Consider the following 19,059-nt stretch of genomic DNA (forward strand, 5'->3'; position numbering starts at 1 on the left):
TGCAGCCCATACAAGACTGCCTTTATTTTAAATCACACAGTCCCTTCCTCACAAGACCTGCAATACTATTTTATTTATTTATTTAAAATAATCCTTTGTTGTCTGGGGTACTAACAGGAGGTATCCATACCAGATTTGTGCTACAGCTTCACAGTGGCGAGAAAGACATTATTTGCATGGAATACCCGCTCACTTATCAAACTGACTTTACAATTTACAGCTTAGTAATGTGGAGAACTACTTGGCCAGTGTTAAGAAATAATTTAAAACAATAAAGGGTACAGCAGAATACATGATACCATCGTACCTGGACATGTTTAAAAGGTATGGCAGGAACTGTCGAGATGAATTCATATGTTCAGCATCAGATCACACAGTTGTGCAGGGGGTGGGTCCAGTGGCAGCAGGCAGGCAGGCTGAAGAACGGACAGCGGGAGCAACGGCAACAAAACATCTTTTAACCCCAGTCTCTATTAAGAGGGACCCAAATCTTTTGTTAAAAGCTGAAAGTTTAAGAGATATTTTTAAAACTATTTATTTTCAAAATGGGATCGGGAAATGGTGTAGTTCAGGGAGAAAGAATAGAGCGATCAGAATGGCAAGTTTTGAATTTATTTGAATACTTTTGCTTTTTTTTCACTACTTTAATTAATCATTGGTGTCTGGTTCAGATTCATTTAATATCTCATGTACACTTCAGTTTCCCAAAAGTTCAACATTTCCATCTCGTTGGTCATGTTTCTTGCGATAAATTCCAATTTGTCTGCCGTTTTTGATTTTAAACTCTAGTGGTATGGATATCTGCCAGTGATTTGCCCGTTTTTGAAAAAAAAGTGCCGACCCATGGTGATATGCTATAATATCAACACCGCCATGTGACCTGTTTTGACCAATCAGGATAGAGTATTTAAAATACCCATTTTATAAATAATTATAAGATATGTATGCAGTCTGAATGTTTCGCTTTATCTGTTTTCTTTTATTACAGTTGTGTTTATAAATTAATATATATTACAGCTCCCTTTAATACAATACCAAGCATCACCTTCAAAGCCACAATTAACTGTAACAGCTTTTTGATGTGAAACAAATACTAACTAAATAGCTTACACATTATGAAGACACTAGCCAGTATTTAAAAAAAAAAAAAAATCAACATCTAGCATTCACGTAAATGCACATCTTTCTAATCTTTGCTCATTCTTCACTATTCAGGGGAAACAAATGTAATCTGGCTGTCACAGCATTTTCGCTTCGCATAAGAGTAGCGCACTGCATTGAATATTCCTAACTCGGTAGGAATGACTAAATTAAAAGAAATTCAAACTACACTTTTTGTACTTTTCATTTTCAACAAATATAAAATGTGTTCTATAATGTTGCCAGGAATATAGGAATATACCTTTTATTTCTATAAGGTTTTGGCGAGGTCACTGCATACAGTAAAATAAGTTCAAGTGAAACAAAAAGAGGCTATATTTGTAGCTTGACTTGTGCAGTGTACCGTAGTGTGAATGAACGATTTCAGCTCTATGTTATTATATGAGTTTATTCAGCCAGATTTAGTAAGTGGCTGTGTGGTCCAGTGGTTAAAGAAAATGGCTCTTCAACCAAGAGATCTCCAGTTCAAATCTCAGCTCATCCATTCACTGACTCACTGTGTGACTCTGAGCGAGTCACTTAACCTCCCTGTGCTTGTTGTGACTGTTCTAGTTCAGACACCTTAGTCTCTGTAAGTCACCTTAGACAAAGGCATCTGCTAAATAAATAAAATAATATCTAACAAGACTATATGCCAAAAGGAAATTCTATTAATACTACTTCTGGAAATATTGTATACAGTCTGTTCTTGATGCTGTCATATTTAACCAAAATAACACAGGAAGTATTTACTGGTACTCTTTTAAATTCTAAGGAAGTTACAAGCTGACCAGTTCCATCAATCAATAATAAAAACACACTTACCTTTTTACTTTAAACATTACAAATATGTCTGTGTAGCAATAATAAATGCCCCCCTGCTTTAGCGATCGGATTGCATAATGAACATTCCACGCTGTCTGGTTATCTTAGCATATTTGAGATCTGCATTACTGCAGTATTTAATTTTAATTTAATGTCATACATTTTGTTGTAATAACATACTTCTAGGTGTTTGGCTATGTGACTAGATTTCTATGCTGCCTCTAGACAGCTTGAATAACCATATGACTCCAGATTTACTGGGACTATTTGAAATAGGTGCTATTCACAACGCACCCAAGGCATCTTATACTGTACTGTAAATCTGTTTAACTGAACCGCCTGTTGTGTGTTAATTTACAGTACAACAAAAGCAGCATAAAATACTAAAAAAGTACATGCAGAATACTCAGAACAATACCCAGCCTGCAATAGAGTCATTTTCCACACGCTGTCGTGATTGGAAAAACAAAGAAACCTTCTCTTTGTGCAGATGCGTGTGTGTGTGTCCCTGCATGGCATTACAATCAATAATCTGCGGGAGCAATGGGGAAGGGAATATCTTGAATCAACACACTGAACAAATTAATCATCGCTTTGGATGTCTTATCAGGCAGGTACATATTGTTTTAAAGACTCTAATGTAGACTATAAAGACAATGCGGAAACAAGGTGTATTTACCATGGCCACTTAAACTCTTACCTGTTAGTTCTTTTGGTTCATGGAAAATGTAATTGTCTTGCAGAGCTCACATCCTAAACAGCCAGTATTAGGGTTATTTTTTCAAACAGCATTTTCTGAGCTTCTAAAATCATTAGCAAATTATCATAATGTGCATGAAGGTCAAGGTAAATGTGATAGGAAGAGTGTCCCCAAATACAAACAAAAACAAGTATTCGCGAGTATGAACCCCAACCCCCCCCCCCCCCCCCCCCCCCCCCCCCCCCCCCCCCCCAAGTTCAAGTAATACACATACACAGGTAATTGTGCTGTTACTCATTATTCAGAGAAAAATAAATATCACAAATACTGCATCAGCTCCTGGTTCCATAGGGCAGTGACGACTGTCATTATCATGTTTGAAAAAGGTGTTTTTATTTGTTATACTGTATTATAATACTGTTCAGTTTCTTTTCGAAATTGGATTAGAAAATTCCACCATAAACACATTTTAAGAATATCTAACACCTAAAATGGAAACTGAGGACTTTTGTCTTACGTTAAATTTTCAACAAACTCAATGCCACCAGTGTAAAACAGAAATCACACTCGTTCCACAAAATTATCAGATTATGTTAATAAATAAATATATATAGGATATTGAATGATCCTCCTGTGCTTATACAACATGCATATTTTTAAAATAAATAACACTGACATTTTGTACATCTTTACTTTCATCTTAAATAGACTATGCTGTGACGTGGATTAATTTAGAACCCTGTTTATGGGCTGTCAGTTTGCAGCCTCCCTGTTGTTATCCCACTGAAATTGGATAATAAAATGCATCCCACGCTCGATACACCCCATGCTTGTGGTATAAATATATTTAATAGATATGTAGGCTTAGAACAAACCTGCTATGAAAATACCTTGGATTGGAGTAGAACAGGCAGCATGAGAATAAAAAAAAAAAAAAAAAAAAAACAGAATACTTGGTTATATAGCAAATGTGTTGAAAAATCATGAGAGATTATGAAGAGACAATCCAGTGTTCAGTTTTGGTCTCTGTATTACAAAAGGACATTCTTAGAGTCCATAAAAAAGCAACCAGACTAACCCCAGCATTAAAATGCATGAATTATGAGGGTAGGTTGTAGAATGTTTCTTATGTTTTTTAAAACCATACATGTTATAATTTAGCTAGCTGACATTTTCTGAACAGTTTTAGCTGGCTTTTTCATTTATATATTCGTTACTATATACAGTATAAACTAACCATTTTACCAAAAAAAAAACAAAAAAAAAAACCACAGCATTTGTTAACATGTTAGTAAAACTGGTTGTTAACAGTTTACACACTACAGAAGTACCCCTTAAAATAAACCCAGCACCAGTAGATTAGTTATTGTTTGTACTGAGACACTGAAGTATTGATCCAACCTCCTATCTGTAGCTACTGATATCAGATCCCATGGTGGTAGTACTGTAGACTATTGGTCTGTATTGTCTTCAGAGGACAACAAAGCATGGTTTCACTGTTTATTTGAAACCCAAAGTTTTTAAAGTGCCTGTCCGTCTCCACTTTATAAACATAAATCCTGCTTTTCAAAACAAACCAGAAAACATCTGCTCTTGAGTACATTTTTGCCAGTGATTGATGACAATGAAGACATTATAGAGTATCTACTACCAAGGTCTTAAGAAAACTGGAACATTGTACCATTCTGTATTGAACTCTGTAAGCAACCTGGGTTATTCTGTTTATCATTGTGATTTATATAGATTGACTGACCTGATTTCTTTATCTTAGGAAAGATTGAAACATTGGTACATACTTGTTTATAAGCAGGGGTACATATAACCATTATTGATAACACTTTATATTGAGGTACTGTTTATTAATGTTTTACAAATGTATAATAGCTACACAGTAACTATGTTATAGAGTGTTAATTATACATTATAGAGAGTTTATAACCATGCAATACACATAGACAGAATTACATTTAAACATCCCAAAGTACAATAAGTGGCTAAAAACTGACCCCTTTATAAAAACATAATTCTGTTTATGGCTGTTTCATGGTTAAGCATCCCACAGTAGAATAGGTGGCTAAAAACTGTCCCCTTTATAACGGCTACGGCTATTGCATGGTTATAAACCATCTATAACAGTCATTAAGCATCTATTTAATGGGGGGGGGGGGTTAGATTCTAGTGCCAAGGTATCTCATATGGCTCAAGGGTCCATGCAACTCTGTCGACAGTAGACATGTTTAATTGTTACTGTTATTTCTATTTTTTTTTTTTTAATTTTTATTGGCAACCATAGATGATGGTAGTTTCTCATTGGGTCTGGACTACTCACATGACCCACCCACACTCATCCACATACACAGGAGAGAAGGTGGTAAGTGTCCTGTGAGAAGTTGTAAGGGGGACTTGAAGAGGCTTTATGGTGCTAAACTTTAAAAACAGCTTAGTACCGATTTTCACAACGATTTGCACCCCAATCAAGGATGCTGGGTTCAAGATCAAAGGTTTCAGTGGCCATCTTACACACATGAATATGCATCAGGGCAGAAAAGCATGAGGCTGACTAAAATACTGACATGTGAAAACACATGCTCACAAGCAGCACTGCTTAATGGCAGTGTCAGACACAACAACAATAGTTTATGAATGTTTAAGTAGGAGTCTGGATTGTTGGTTATTACAATGTTTAACAAATCATCACGCATTCTTTGTTTATTTCAATAGCCTACCACCAAATTCCAGCCCTGGGGATTCCAAAGCAAAAAACAAAACACGTTATTAGTGTTGCAGAACATGTATTTATAGAAGGATATAACTGAGGGATAAAGAAAATATTATTTTAAGTGAAATGTAAGTAAATATATAAATATCACCTTTGAATGTAATGGCTCTCAAACATCGACACCTCCTCTCATCCTTGCTCAGTTTGGGAAGCAAAGCATCAGCGAACTTCTACAATGCAACTCCCTGTAACCAATCCCTCGTCTCTGAATGGACAGCAAAATCAAGATCCCTGCTATCATTGGTTGTTTCAAGTCTCCACTAAAAGAAAATAATTGATGTTATGATTATGAACTAAAGTGATTCCACCTATTGCTCTCCATTTTTGTTCATAAAACCTTGAAGCAGCCAATGATAGCGCTACCAGGGATGGACTTTTTATTCAATTGGAACCCTCCAGCCTTAAGTGAAATATTAGGACTGGTATTTAATAATGGTCACCGATAACAAGCTCAGTTACCTGGAGTTCGTTGACAGATCCCAGAGACATTGAGACTCAATAGAAAATCAGGAGGTTAGGCAGGTATGGGTCAAAGCTAGATAATGTGCTTGACCTTGTTAACAGAAGCACCCACGCTGCCTATAAGAAAAATGCTTTCCTGTTAAAAATGTGTTGACGGTACGCATTTTCATTTAAAAAACAATATGGATGTCCGCATATCAAACTTTTATGAACTCACAAGAAGCATATTTCATCCTGATCTGATTTTGTGCTGCTACATGGATACATCATGTTTGCCTTTCTACTTTAACCTCTGGGTAACTCCCAGTCTATTTGCATGAAAGTTAAGTTGTAGGAAAGGTTTTTCTTTGAGTGATGGGAAGAGATTTGACTGCTGTAGTTTACAAAATAAATCAACATTCTGCTTGCCTCGGCCCCTCTCATATCTAACACCTGTCTCAGCTCATTGGGAACATGGTGTACTTATGGTTTCAAATCCCCACCACTGTGATCCTCAGCTTAATATACGTGGGGTATGTTCTTGCTGGGGGTGCTATTTTCTGGTTCCTGGAAGGGTTTCAACTGGAGGAAAACTATTAATATTTTTGACAGAAAGAGGGAAGAATTACTGCAACAATTCAGCTGCATAGACCAACATGCACTGGAAAACTTTGCCCAGGTAAGACGGAAACCATTGAATCTGAAAAGATAAAGATAACATTATGATCAGCTAGCTGACTTTCCTAAAGACAACCGAACAGCAGTACTACAGAAGTTGCTTTTGAGCCAACAAATACTGACACGAGGGTATCACTTTGATACTCATACACCAAAGGGCTGAGCTCTTTACTCTGTGTTGGCTTACTTCCCTCTCCCCTGTTGTTGCTAACCAACAGTTTCTATGCTGATCTTTATTAGTACCTCATAGTGCATATTTCTAAAGTAAAGGGCAGTTTTACCCAAAGGTAATTGGGTTGTCACGTTATGTTATTATTTAAAAAGGGGTACAGACAAGTTTATAGTGCTTTTGTGGCTTGCTTTTGGAAGCCAGCAGGGGCGCATAAATCTGGTTGTAGAGATCCAGAGTCCTCTAGGTTGTATCATAAAAAAAAAGTTTTGATTAAGACCAAGAAGGGCATAAATTGGCTCAGTTAAGTTTATTTATGGTACACAGGGGGATTTCTAGATTTGTTAACATTCTTTTCTTTGTTCTTTGGAGCCAGTCAGTGTATTATAAAATAGTGGAAAAAATGTTTTGCCCTGTCTTTATCAGATCGATTATTGTTTTAGTTTAATCTCAGAATATATGACTGAGTGTCTGAAGTATTGGATGATGACTGTGAATTGACCAAGTGATTGCACTGAAGCTTCTGTTTCTACAGAGGTACACAACCCTGTGTGTTTGTTTGAAATGGCATTAGCACTGCAATACTGATTTTTTTTTAGATAGGTCTCCTGAAGTTAATTCTAGAGGAAGGTCGAAAAACTGTAATGTTATCATTAATTAATTTAACTAAGTGTTTTTATAATCTCTAATTTTAAATTGAATCTTTCTAAAGTTTCACTTTGGCGGTTACATGACAATAGTGAGATATACAGTATAAGATTTGACATAGTAATTAGTTAAAGCAAAAGGATTTTCATACCTTATTTTGCTGCATGATCTCATCTCTTCAGACGGGTTGAGCATTTTGAAGAACAGTTTTTATTTTTATATTTATTTGATAATATCCATGCTTAATATGCAGTCATCCCTTGTCCATATTACTAATATGGCTGTTAAAGTGAGTCATGTTGTGCCACAGGTCACAGGTAATATAGCAAATATTAAAAAAAAAAAAAAAAATCTCTTCAAACAGGAAATAGTTTTAAGTAGCTATAACTCATTTCTATGTGGGGCCCGTGATAGATCAAACAAACAATTAATTGCACAACCCTAACACAACTTACACAATAAACACAGATGAAAACATGTTGTAGAAATGGCAGCAACAGCAATAATTAACTACTGTGGCAGCTAATTTCAACAGAAACGTGTATACCCGTGTACAGGTGTAAATGGGTATATGTACACAGAAAAATGTAAAACCAAAATCATTGTTTCTAATACTAGATGAAAAGAAAATATAACACTACTTCTGATATGAGGTGCTGCATTGTACTCTATGGAGGAGCGTATGCGTCTGCCAGCTGACTATGCCCCTATCCAGGAGCTGTGTTGTAAACACAGACGCATTTCCATTGAACACCATTGTGTTAATAGATGTAAACAGGTACATACAAACCTGTAAAACCAAAATGTTCTAAAAGTAATATAATAAAAAATATATATAAAATATGTTTTATATTAGTGTAGCAGGGGGAGATCTGTGCTGACTCTGCTGGCGTGTTCACAGTACTGCAGGAAGAAGGCGACAGTCGTCCAACAACAGCCTGTGAGTCATGGCAGTGACACGGGGAGGTGGGAAAGTGGGTGTGTGGACTTTTCCCCTCTCTAAATGGCTGAGAGGCGAGTCTTGGAAGATTGTTAGCCCTATAAAATAATGCTCTGCTGTTTCCTCAGGTCTGCCCTCTTAGATACGCTGTGTGTACAGAAGCGCTGGTCGAGGACCAAGAAACCAGCTGGGAGAAACAAGGCAACGAACAAGGCAGAGAGTGACAGCGGGGAACCCTTGGGCAGACCCCCGAAATATTGTTTAGAGCAGGCAGGGAGCCGCTAGAGTAGGTGGTGATCCGGATTGTGTGGGTAGCAGCGACTGGGATAACGCTGCCAAGTACAGAACCTTTTATTTGTAGTTTTATTATTGTGTTATTTTTCCTTGTTCTTTTCGCCTTCTGTTTTCATTATTACTTCTTTGAGCACCTGCGAGTGCGCCTGCAGTGAATTCACTTACCAGATTTGGTATTTCCTTGGTGCTGTCTATCCTCGTTGATAGGCAGCCCACGGACAACAGTGCCCTCTGCCGGTGAAAAGTAAAAACTGTCCTGAAAATAAAACTGGGCACCTGGGTGGTGTTCCAAGTACAACTGTTCTGTCTGGTGTGTCAGTGAATTACCGACCACCCTTCCACACGATTTAGGATGGCTGCCTTTAGCAGGGGGTAATCCAGCATGTGCTCCGGGGACAGCGCCCTTGCAGCTGCTTGAGCCTCCCCGGTGAGTTGGGGCAACAAATAGCTAGCCCACTGGGCTTGGGGCCACCCGGACGAGATCGCCATAGCCCCGAACACCTCCAAGTAGGTGTCAGGTCGATCCTCGGCCATCATTTTGGTGGGTCTCTGGATGGAGTGGTCTGGAGCTGCGGGTCTAGCTGCCCCCTGCACCGCGGCAGTGAGAGTCTGGTGCAGGAGGTCCATCAGGGCTGCAAATTGGGTGGCATCCATAGCTTCTGTGTCCTGGTTCTGTGGGTGCACTGCTTTTACGGGCAATGCCAGTGAATCCCACTTCTATACCACGTGTGGAAGGGTGGTGGGTAATTCACTGACACACGAGACAGAACAGTGGAACAGTGGAAGTGGAACTTGGAACACCACCCAGGTGCCCAGTTTTATTTTCAGGACAGTTTTTACTTTTCACCGGCAGAGGGCACTGTTGTCCGTGGGCTGCCTATCAACAAGGATAGACAGCACCAAGGAAATACCAAAGCTGGTAAGCGAATTCACTGCAGGCGCACTCACAGGTGCTCAAAGAAATAATAATGAAAACAGAAGGCGAAAAGAACAAGGAAAAATAACACAATAATAAAACTACAAATAAAAGGTGCTGCACTTGGCAGCGTTTTCCCAGTTGCTGCTACCCGCACAACTCGGATCACCGACCTACTCTGGCGGCTCCCTGCCTGCTCTAAACAATTCTTTGGGGTTCTGCCCAAGGGTTCCCCACTGTCACTCTCTGCCTTGTTCGTTGCCTTGTTTCTCCCAGCTGGTTTCTCGGTCCTCGACCAGTGCTTCTGTACACACAGCGTATCTAAGAGGGCAGACCTGAGGAGACAGCAGAGCATTATTTTATAGGGCTAACAATCTCCTCACAGGCGGCTGTTGGACGACTGTCGCCCTCTTCCTGCAGTACTGTGAACACGCCAGCAGAGTCAGCACAGATCTCCCCTTGCTACATAAGGCACATAAGTTTTTATCCTACCTGCCATTTCAGTTTGCTGTATGCATCTGAGTGCAGCTTGCTGATTTCTAATCAAAATAACTACTTTCAAGATTAAATATTTCCTTCTGATATATTCCCAGTTGCATTTCTGGAACAAAACAAAGGATTGTTGTCTCCCAGGTACATTGAAAAATAAACAACTAGGCTTTCACTGAGTTGGCATATTGACAAATCCACAATCATAGCAATCTCTGTCTCGTAGTCAGTCTACAAACAAAGAAAGGCTTGAAATTTAAAAAAACACCTGTGCTAGGAGGAGGAGGTGTGTCTTTTATGCTGCATTTACAAAAAAATGGAATATCTTACATTATATAAAAAAAAGATATGTATTTTAATGCATGGGTCACATTGACCCATGTGTCAGTTCTAGGTAGAACTGTTTTAACTATTTTTTTTTAGATTCTGGCTATCAAACGCTGTCAGAATGTTTAATTCATATATTTAAGAAAAGTAAAAAATGGACACACACATATGATTTACAACAGAAGAGTTATTCACATTTTAAATGCAAAATGGGTCAAACTGACCCACATGGAGGTTCTAGTGTTAATCTAACATCATCTGGTAAAGCATTCTGTAGGCAGGGTGATATGCAAGGGAAGCAGTACCAAAATCCATTTTGAATAGAGGGACAGTGAATGTAAAGGAATTGTACTGTACTACCGTACAACTCCTGTTCTCTTAATTTCTCTGCCTCCAGAAAATAATTTGGGCGTACAAGAACGGGGTCTCTTTTAAAGGAAACCGAACGCTCCATGGCTTCTGGCAATTCAGCAACTCGGCTGTGTTTAGCGCTACTGTTGTCACAACCTTGGGTGAGTAGGAAGAGGATCACTTCTTAACACTGGTAACTGTGTTAGCTTGCACTTCAAAATACATTTCAAGTCTGTTTCGGGGGCGATTATGAATGGTTTAAAATCCAGGGACTGCTCTTCAGTTCTAGTTGCCTGCCATAGACATACGTAACTCATGTAAAGTGTCTTAGGCCAGTTGTTCCCAACCTGTGGTCTGTGAGTAAACTTCAGGTGGTCTGCAAACAACTCCCAAAATTTGGTTAAGCAGTTCTTACAAAAAAAAAATTCTATACAATCTCACATTGTGCCACTACAATATGTATTACTAAGCAATACAACAAACAGCTTTAACCACATTACATATCATTATAAGATATGTATGTAGTTTGTATTTTCCCCCTTCATCTATTTGCTTTTATTACCGGTGTGTAAATTATAAATGAAAATATATTACAGCTCCCTTTGATGCAATACCAAGCATTACCTTCAATGCCACCATTAACTCAAACAGCTTTCTTATGTGAAATTGCAACTTGTTTTCACTATGCAGGAAAAGCCCTTTCCCAGCCTTTTCGCTCCGCTTAAAAGTAGCGCACTGCCTGGAATATTCCTAACTCAACTAAATTAAAACAAGCAAACAAAAAAAGAACCATTAAAACCACAGGGTTAATATTTTCAACAATGTAAAATAAAAAGGCTACAGTATTGCCAGGGATATCCCTATTATTTCCATATTTTAGAGAAGTTAGCTGGTAACAAAATAAAAAGAGGCTATATTCGTTACTTGATTTTTGAACTGTATCGTAGTGTGAATGATTGATTTCAGCTCCATGTTATTATATGGGTTTATTCAGCCAGGTTTAATATCTCACAAGACTATATGCAGGGGTTACATTCAAAAACAAACAAAAAAAAACAGTTCTCAGATACGGACCATTGTAATTATTTTGGTATGCATTGAACCACTACTGAAAAAAACCCCAAAACGTACACATTAAATTCATGCTTATTTACCACGACCATAGCCAGCAATGTAAAATCACTGAGGCACGTGCACATGCACCCCCAAAGTCCTGCATAAAAGATTAATTCTCAAACTGAACGCAGTTGGAATTCAAGGAAACACATGTACATGGATTACGGAGTGGTTAACATGTAGAAAACAGAAAGTACTGATTAGAGGAGAAACCTCAGAATGGAGTGTGGTAACCAGTGGAGTACCACAGGGATCAATATTAGGTCCTCTGCTATTTCTAACCTACATTAATGATTTAGATTCTGGTATAGTAAGCAAAGTTGTTAAATTTACAGAAGACACAAAAATAACATGAGTTGCAAACACTTTTGCAGCAGCAAAGGTCATTCAAAATAATCTAGACAAGATTCACAACTGGGCAGACACGTGGGAAATGACATTTAATAGGGAAAAGTGTAAGGTACTGCACGCAGGAAATAAAAATATGCATTATAAATATCATATGGGAGATACTGAAATTGAAGAAGGAATCTATGAAAAAGACCTAGGAGTTTTGGTTGACTCAGAAATGTCTTCATCTAGACAATGTGGGGAAGCTATAAAAAAGGCTAACAAGATGCTCGGATATATTGTGAAAAGTGTTGAATTTAAATCAAGGGAAGTAATGTTAAAACTGTACAACACATTAGTAAGACCTCATCTAGAATACTGTGTTCAGTTCTGGTCACCTCGCTACAAAAAGGATATTGCTGCTCTAGACGAGTGCAAAAAAGAGCGACCAGAATTATTCTGGGTTTAAAACGCATGTCATATGCAGACAGCTAAAAGAATCAAATCTATTCAGTCTTGAACAAAGAAGACTACGCACTAACCTAATTCAAGCATTCAAAATTCTAAAAGGTATTGACAGTGTTGACCCAAGGGACTTTTTCGTCCTTAAAAAAGAAACAAGGACCAGGGGTCACAAATGGAGATTAGACAAAGGGGCATTCAGAACAGAAAATAGGAGGCGCGTTTTTACACAGAGAATCATGAGGGTATGGAACCAACTCCCCAGTAATGTTGTTGAAGCTGACAGCCTGGGATCCTTCAAGAAGCTGCTTGATGAGATTCTGGGATCAATAAGCTACTAACAACCAAACAGGCAAGATGGGCCGAATGGCCTCCTCTCGTTTGTAAACTTTCTTGTGTTCTTATATGTAACGTTTCAGCAATAAAACAAGCTTAAGCAGGTTAATGATCGCTTTGCCCTTGCTGCTTGGAGGTTGTAGCTACAACATAACTGTTTCAGAAAACAAAGACTTCATCCTTGTTAAATCAAATAAAATGAATAATAATTGCAATGATTAATTATGTGTTTGCATTATAAGAGCACTACTTAAAATGCAGAGCAATTCATTTTATTCAGCCACTTTCATTCTGTACGTTATTTGTTGCAGTAGAAAGAAGTCTTAGTTGATTTGTCTCATCGACATAAAACATATTCACAATTAAAGGCAGGTACATTCATCAAAAACATACAGACAGTAGCCTACTAAACGATAGGTTACGAATGTGACCCCGATTCCCTGAAAGAGAAGATGACCACCAACTGATATTTTTGAGATATGCCTGCCACTGATGGGGTATTCACTGAGCATTTTATATCAAAGCTGCCGATAGGCCCCTACATGGAGTGACATCCTTGTCCCACCTGCCGAGGTATTAAATAGTCACACCGCTGAGATCTCATTCTCTTTTGATGCCACCTTGCAAGGTTTGGTGGTCGTCTGTGGAGCCAAAGCACAGAGGCGTCAAGTCTAAAAGGCAGCAGGGGCACAGAGAGCACTAAAGGTATCAAGGTTATTGAGTACAGAGGCACTGGCACAGAGCATAAAGCACTGAAGGCATCGAAGGACCAAGGTGTTGAAGCCTTGGATCATGAGGCACTGAAGCCCCAAGGCATCAAGCCAATGGGGCACCGAGCTCATGATCGCCAAGGGTGTAGAAGTACAGAGGCATCGAGGCTGTAGGTCACTGAGGCTCTAAGGCACCGAGGGCACTGAAGGTACCAAGGCCACTGATGCAAGGGGACTCTTGACCGTAGAAGCACGGAGGCATCGAGGCTACAGGTCACCGAGAAGCTGAAGCAATGAGGCACTGATGCACAGAGGCATGGAGGGCACCAAAAGTACCAAGGCCACCAATGCAGAAGCACCAGTGCATCAAGGCTGTAGTTCACCAAGGCGTCAAAGTACAGAGGCACCAAGGGCATCAAGGGCTTCAAGGGCACTGAGCTGTGTGTCTAGTCTAGGCTGTTTGCATTCACAAAACCAGGAACAGCGCATAGCTTGCAACGGTGTGGAGCATAGCCTACAGACAGTTGCAGTTTGGTCTGCATGCAGTGACACAACTGAACAACAATGTTACATCTCAAGAAAGTCAGTAAACATAAATAATAATAAAAAAATAATAATCAGACAGAAATTAACATAAAATAGTCCAACTCAAAAGTAATATGCATTTGTAAAAATAAATAAACCTTTGTTTACATTCTGCAAGCACCATTCAGACTCAAATTATTATCATTTTTGTTAGAGCAGTATACAATGTGACATCGCAACATTGTTCTTAAATCAGGGTTTCTATTAAATGCTGATTTGTACTTTCAAGCCATTGAAAAGTCTCTCCTGAAAAGTGTACCATCAGAAGTACAGAAAGACATATTAATGAGACTTGAGCAAGTCTTGGTCTTGATGAGAATGAGATTCATCTAATAAATCAAAAAAATTCGGATCTTTTGTAAAAAGAGATCAACACCCATCACTTGTCCTGCTTGCCTGTGGAAGGGAGCTGAGAACGTTACCATACATGCGGCCCCCTGGGGGTAAGTCTGCGACCCTTGTTGATCCAGAGCGCGTTGCGCTCCAATCACTCAGGGCTGGGACTGTGTTTTTCTACTATTGTTTTTGTTGTTGTGCTTTGCTCCCTGCTGCTGTTGCTGATCCAGCGCGCTGGCAGCAGCTGCCTTGGAATCCAGGACTGTATCGGTGCATCACCGACGGAAGTGGCATCGTTCCAATTTCGGAACCAGATTTCCTGTGTGTCGCGTACCGGGACGTAGCATGTTTAAGATGTGTTGATGCCCAGCTTTTTTAATTTTTTAATTCACAAATAGAGAAAACCTGAATTACCCACCCACAACCAAAACAAATCCCAAAATCACCACCCAGACAATGCTATTTTTTCACACACAATAAAAAAAACTAACTATACAATTGGGTGGTAGCCTGCCCAATCTAGGAACACTGACCATAGACTTACCAAAACAATTATGTTTATTTTATTTTATTAGACCTTTATTTTACCAGGAAGTCTCATGAGATTAAAAATCTCATATGCAGAGAAGATGGGAAAAAACATCAACATCCCATATCACCCAGATATCATCCAGTTAAAATGTTATAGAAGCAAAACTATTATGCAAAAATATATATAAATAAATGCTTGAAATGTTACAGAGATACCAAGGTATGAGTTTAAGCTCTTTCTCAAGATGGTTCCAGGACCAGGGAACAATTTTAAAAAGTTTTTGTTTTGTTTTGTTTACCAATTTCTTTGTGTACTTTAAGGACTGTAAAATACAGTATATGTTTAAGTAATTGCCATAAAAACCACTCAATCAGCATATAAAAAAAAATGAAAAATATGAAGCTGCTCACTCTTTAATAATACTGGTTCAAGATACTGTAACTGTACTCCTCTTTTCTATCACTAGCGGAGTCTTCACAATGGACTTGAGTTGATCTCTTTCTTCTTGTTGTTAAAGGATATGGGGACATGACCCCCACCACGACCCTTGGTCAGCTGTTCTGTGTGCTCTTTGCCCTGGTTGGGATCCCTCTAAACGTGGTGGTTCTTAACAAATTTGGCAAGTTCATGCTTTCCATTGAGCAGAGAATCAGTGATTAAGTCAGAAGAAAGATAAATCGCAGGGTAAATATAGCAAACTGCAATTTAAAATAGTATTAACACTTACAGTAACCTAGAAATACAGTGTAATCCAGCTGCTGACTGTACCTGAGATTGCATTCATTCAAGTCACTGCACTTGCACTTAGCACCTCAATTAATTGTCCGAAACACAAAAAAACCCTCTCCCAAGCTTATTTGAAGCAGCCTTTTAAACATTTAGCACTCTAGGAGGTGTATGGGTTGTCTTAAACAAATGCCCAAAAGGCTGGCAAGCTGATATTATAGATAAAATTGATAAATAATGATAATTGTTGACAATCCTTAAAGTTACCTGTAAAGATGATTTCAGTTTTATGAAATTTTGATTACATTAAGACATAGTAACACTCTAATCATACACCACTAAGTATATAAACCAGCTCCACCTGTTGGAAGACCATGATTTTTATAATGAATTACATGGTGAAGTAGATGGTGTGAAGCTCAGAAGCTGACGTACAGCCTGTGGTTAGAAAAAAATATCTGTGAGGTGATGGGTACAAATGTATTAAATATGTATTATTTAATTTAGTTGCCTTCAAGGAATAGCAACATCATATTTAAGTTATGTTCTATTTCTGCAGAAAACTGCCCGAGTTCTGATCACTGGCATATCCTTCCTGATCGGCATGACATTGTTTATCTTCATCCCAGCATATGGCTTTCACACCTTCGAGAACTGGACCTATAATGAGAGTTTCTACTACACCATCATCACTCTCTCTACCATTGGATTTGGGGATTATGTTCCAGGTAATTAGGATTGCCATCCATTCAGAGAGACGCTTCTACAATATTGTATGTGAATGAACAGGAAGGAAGCTGCTTTGATACTGATAGTACTTCCAGCTGGTTGTGGTTTTCAGCCAATGAAAAGACAGAGAAAAGACATTCTATTGAACTTTTCATTTTCCAGGGAGGTCGACAAAAGCCATTCTCACACCAGACGCATGGTCAGCAAAGCGAGCCAATTTAATTCACTCAAAGAGTTCCACAAAATGCAGCAGTAATTAACTCCTCACCCAATGTGGTTTCCACACTCACTCCTGGTTCCTGACTGGCCAGTGACTGAGTCCTGCATTGCTTGGCATGTGTCCGGTGTGAGGAAGCTTTAGGGTCTTGAAATCTACAGGAATTACCAACATTGAATTAATAAATTTTAGTGATAAAATAATTGAAGATTTGATACTGTTTATTAGATTTATTATGATATAAAATCACTATCTTTTGAAGAACTCAAAAGTCTCTTCAGGTTAACATGGCAAATACTCATCTCATTTAAGAAAGCTTTAGGAATTAAAAAATCCTAGGGATCTGTTTTTATGAATTTCAGGTGATTGTTTTAAAGAACAGTTAAAAGTAAGCAGATACCACTTAATCTTTAAAGAAAAATGGCCTTCCATTTTCCAGCACAACAAAAGCTTGGTAAATCAGTTAGGTTTAGTTTGTTCCTGTTTCTGAACCTCCCATCTCAACCCTGCAAAAGCTGGCTATGTTCTGTTATAGGTTATGCAAATTTGTGATTTTCACATTCAGGAATCTCAAATATTACAGTTAAAAAAATATACTTCTACCTTTCCTTCTTCCCCTACACCCACCTCTGTAGGAAATGACCCTGACATTAACTACCCACTTTGCTACAGAGAGGTTGTAGCCGCCTGGATTTTCTTCGGACTGGCATGGCTATCCCTGGTGATCAACTCATTCATTGAGATGCTGGAGAAGATCAGCAAGTACTTCAACCAGAGGCAGTTGAATACCCTTGAGAATAAAACCATAGAAGGGACTGTGGAGGAGCCGTCCCCTGCAGAGCTTGGAGAGTGAGTGTGTGTTTCCCCTCTCAGCCCACTGCCTGAGGATCTGTACTGGGGTTGTAGGATTCAGAAATTGTTGTGGGTGGGGGCAAGAATGGGGCATAGTTACACCAGATGTGTTATATGCTTCAGATTGCGTGATTCACAATTTAATAGCACAGACACAAAGTTCTCTTCTAGTATGACTCACATCGCCATCAGTTAGAGAAGATTTTAATTTAAATCAATGCGTTGAAAGACGCTGTCTTGTGAACATTGATTGGTATCTCATTATTTACATGCTTTGTTCTGCTTTAAATAGTACCAGTGATCTGAAAACCTAATAAGAGGAAGATGTTGAAAATCTAAATTTTTGTTCAAGCCCTACTGATAGATATTTTATATATTTATATTGTAACTGTATCTGCTACTACTGGTTGCAGTTCATCTGTATTTACTGGTTGCATTTGTACAGTTTCTGACTGGGAAGGAGATAAGCAATTGAGTGTGTGTTTTCCCTCTCAGCTGACTGCTTGAGGATGTGTACTGGGTTTGTAGGGTTCAGCAACTGACATGGATGGGGCCAAAATGAATGGGGCATAGTTTCTCCAGGCATGATTGTTTAACTGTCATGTAATCCCGTTACTGACACCTGTAATCCTATTACTGACACCGATCTTTCTTCTCTTCTTACAGGAGCAAAGAAGAGCCAGCAGCACCAAAATGCTCATAGAGGAGCATCTCTGGAAATGATCTAAAACCTGTTCAATGTTTTTTTCCTGCACAAATTACATTTTATAATGCACTTTCTATATTATACCCTCCAGTAAGCTCCTCAATGCTCAATAAAGTGTCACAGCAGTCAATCCATAAATAACGCTGAATTAGGCTAGAAAACAATGCTGGCTAACCACTATGCCTTGGTACGCCAGTACGGCACTAAAACTGTCAGCACCCCGGGAGATAAGAAAATATTCTCTCAATCAGCTTTTAGAACACTCAATGTGGAAATGTAATATATTTGCATCCTTTTTTGACTTTTCAGCATTTCATTTCATGGCACATTTGCTGGAAAATAATTTAAGCACTCCTTAAAAGCCAAATAAAAGATTTTTGTAAAAAATGTATGTGATTCATGCAAGTAGTATATTAACAAGTATAACACTGATCTGTTCAAACACATTGGGCCTGATCTTCGATCTTCGCGCAATCCCCTCGCTAAATTTGTGTCTTGCAAAAAAATAGTACTTTGGCACAAAATGAGAGATATTCCTAAACAACACAAAGCAGTTGCAAGACATTAGAATATAGCAGTTTTTTGAGCAATTCACAAATCTGTTTGTGCCTCGCAAAACAGTCTGCGCATTACCTACCAATAAATAAATATATATATATAACAATGATTGACAGTCACCATTAGTAGTGGCATTACCCTGAAAAGCTGCTATAATTGGTGTTGCC

The 19,059-nt window shown here is 38.6% G+C and overlaps 1 pseudogene; it reads left to right on the forward strand.

The window, feature by feature from the left end:
• Positions 1–6,359: 6,359 nt before the first annotated feature.
• Positions 6,360–18,331, forward strand: LOC121317702 (annotated as a pseudogene).
• Positions 18,332–19,059: the final 728 nt, after the last annotated feature.

The sequence above is a fragment of the Polyodon spathula genome, chromosome 6 (genome assembly GCF_017654505.1).
Source record: "Polyodon spathula isolate WHYD16114869_AA chromosome 6, ASM1765450v1, whole genome shotgun sequence".
In the NCBI taxonomy this organism is placed as follows: domain Eukaryota; kingdom Metazoa; phylum Chordata; class Actinopteri; order Acipenseriformes; family Polyodontidae; genus Polyodon; species Polyodon spathula.